General features: G+C 39.4%; 1 pseudogene; it reads left to right on the top strand.

The window, feature by feature from the left end:
* The first annotated feature begins 364 nt into the window (after positions 1-364).
* LOC101152895 (TAR DNA-binding protein 43-like) lies at positions 365-1565 on the top strand (annotated as a pseudogene).
* Positions 1566-3316: the final 1751 nt, after the last annotated feature.

The raw sequence follows: 3316 nt of genomic DNA, 5'->3' as shown, positions 1-3316 counted from the left end.
ATTGGAGTGTATTTTCCTCTCAGGTCATCACTGAAGACATAACAATTGCTTATGTAGGATGATGATGCAGATCAAGTAATTGGCCATGATGATCACTGCTAACAAGCTAAACATCCAAAGGAACGTGGCTGGCAAGAACCAAGAGACAGCTCTTCCAAATGTTCTACATTACGTACCCCCTTGTTACAACTTATTTTCATGTTTGGCCATGAGTTAATATGAATTCTAGAAAGTCTTGAATGAGTCCCAGGAAGAACAATAAAAATGATTATCAAGGAGAATAAACTAAGCTGTGCTTGGATCCGTCACTGCTTCAGTGTCCCTGTTGGGCTTTCTAGCAGTAGCCTAAGTGGAGAAATAAAAGATGTCTGAATACACTAGGGTAAGTGAAGTTGAGAATAAGGAGCTCGTTGAAATATCATCAGAAGACAATGGGGTGGTGCTGCTGTCCACAGTTACAGCCCAGTTTCCAGGGGCATGTGGACTTCACTACAAGAATCCAGTGTCTCAATGTATGAGAGGTATCCAGCTGGTAGAAGGAATTCTGCATGCCCTGATGCTGACTGGAAATCTGGTATATGTCGTCAACTGTCCCAAAGATAACAAAAGAAAAATGGGTGAGACGGCAGTGAAAGTGAAGAGCAGTCCAGAAAATATCTTATTTAATAGCGTTGGTAATTAGTGAGTTTTTGCTCTCAGTTTGTTTTTCCTCCTATGGAAACAGGATCTGAAAGAATATTTTAGTACCTTTGGAGAAGTCCAAGTCAAGATAGATATTAAAACTGGTCAAAGGGGTTTGGCTTTGTTCATTTTATGGAGTATGAAACACACGTGAAAGTAATGTCACAGTGACATATGATAGATGGATGATGGTATGACTGTAAATTTCCCAATTCTAAGCAAAGCCCAGATGAGCCTTTGAGAAGCAGAGAAGTGTTTGTGGGGCGCTGTACAGAGGACATGACTGCAGATGAGCTATGGCAGTTTTTCTGTCAGTACAAAGAAGTGGTGGATGTCTTCATCCCCAAGCCATTCAGGGCCTTTGCCTTTGTTACATTTGCAGTTGATCAGATTGCCCAATCTCTTTGTGGAGAGGACTTGATCATTAAAGGACTCAGCATACATATATCCAGTGCCAAACCTAATCACACAACAGCAATAGATAGAAAGAAGTGGAAGATTTGGGAATCTGAGTGGATTTGGTAACAGTAGAGGGGTGGATCTGGGTTGGAAAACAATCAAGGTACCAATATAGGTGGTAGATGAATTTTGGTGTGCTCAGCATTAATCCAGCCATGATGGCTGCAGCCCAGGCAGCGCTGCAGAGCAGTTGGGGTAGGATGAGCTTGTTAGCCAGCCAGCAGAACCAGTCAGGCCCATCAGGTAATAACCAAAGTCAAGGCAACATGCAAAGGGAGCCAAACCAGGTCTTTGGTTCTAGAAATAACTCTTACAGTGGTTCTAATTCTGGTGCAGCAATTGGTTGGGAATCAGCATCAGGCAATGGTTTTAATGGAGGCTCTGGCTCAAGCGTGGATTCTAAATCTTCTGGCTGGGAAATGTAGACATTGGGTTATGGTTTGTTGGTACGGAATGTACATGGTAAGATACAAAAATTTTCAAAATTGGTTTGTTCAGTGTGGAGTATATTCAGCAGTATTTTTGACATTTTTCTTTAGAAAAAGAGGAAGAGATAAAGGAATTGTATACGTTTTGTGACGTAAAGAGTTACATGAAGAGTTGAATACATTAAGAGTTGAGTTACACATAGAGTTGAATAAATAAAGAGTTGAAATATTGAGTGGTTAAAAGTAAATGGCTGTTTGTCTGTTGGAAAATCAACACATTACAACTGATATCTGTAATATTTTATCCCTGGACTTCTCAAGTGAACTCTTTGTGTGCTCAAAATGGAAAACATTGATTAGAACTACATTCTTTTCTCCTTGTCTTCATTTGAACCCCACCATATGATTTTTTTTCCTTAATAAAATCTCCTTTTGGGAGATCATGGTGTCACAGTGTTTGATTCTTTTGTTTAGTTTTTTAACACTTGTCACTCCACCCACCTGATATAGAAAAGTACGATATGAAGCCTTCATTTAATCTCTGCAGTGCATCTCATTTCAAATGTTTACAGAAGCACTTCATTGAAAGTAGCGCTGTAAATATCCTGCCAGAGAAATACTTCTGTCTACATGCTTTCTCATTCAAGAATTCGTCATCACACTTCACAGGCTGCATCTTTGACAGTGGGTGTTCCCATTTTGATTCACCACTCTTTATTTCATGGAGTCATATCAATGTCATGAACACAAGGCTGTGATATGGAACCAGAGGCTGTCTGAACTTTTGAAATTTTGTGTGGAATTGGTGGTGCTGCCAAGGCATGGAAGGCTAGTATGAGCGAGAGAAGGAGACAGTGCAGGTAGAGAGTTGATGGTGCATCATGAATATTTTTTAACTTATTGAGATGTGTCTCTCAATCCTGTAATTTTGGTGAGAGAGTATACAGACAGCAATAATAAACAATGTACGAATGTCTTTTGTATTCAAAGGACATCCACATGTGTTGGAAGACTTTCAGTGAGCTTGTTCGTAGGCAACCTACATTAGTTGAGTGTGTTAAGTGAAACGATACTTGTATTTTCCTACCCTTTTGTCAACTGCTGTGAACGCTGTATGGTGTGTGTTCTCTTCTGTTACTGATACATAAGTGTGGTAATGTGAACTGAAGCTGATGAGTTGAGAATATAAACTGAGCTTGTGGTATGCTTTGAAGGAGTACTTGGAAGCAGAGTTCACAGTGAGTTCAGGTGTCTCAAAGAAGGGTGGAAATTCTAATGTCTGTTAGCTACCCGTAAGAATGCTGTTTGCTACAGTTCTGTGCCCTGTGCTTGGATGCTTTTTATGAGTTGTCAATGCTGGAAATTCTTAAATAAAGCTGATTTCAATTTTTAAAAATGATTATCAGGATCAAAACAGGATATGTGATGAAAGGTTCAATGATTTGGGTTATTTTTGGCCATTAGGTGACACAAGACTGACTGTCACTCACTATATAAGCCTCCTATCTTATGTATTAGATTTTATGAAAATGATACTAATTAGCTTCTCACATCTTCAGAGTACCACAAAAGTTAAAAAGGACTCAAAGGCGATCTTACGAATACGTGAGAACATATTGATCATTAGGTTGATAAAACCTGTTTTATTAAATCAGTGCATTTGGAGATTCTGATTTTGACATCTAAGAGGGAACTGATGTATTGATTTCCCTTGAGAGCCAGGTCTTTATTTGCACTTGTTGGGGGCT

This window comes from Gorilla gorilla, chromosome 21, assembly GCF_029281585.2.
Source record: "Gorilla gorilla gorilla isolate KB3781 chromosome 21, NHGRI_mGorGor1-v2.1_pri, whole genome shotgun sequence".
In the NCBI taxonomy this organism is placed as follows: domain Eukaryota; kingdom Metazoa; phylum Chordata; class Mammalia; order Primates; family Hominidae; genus Gorilla; species Gorilla gorilla.
Note: the sequence above shows the minus strand (reverse complement) of the source record. Positions and strands in the feature narration are given on the sequence as shown.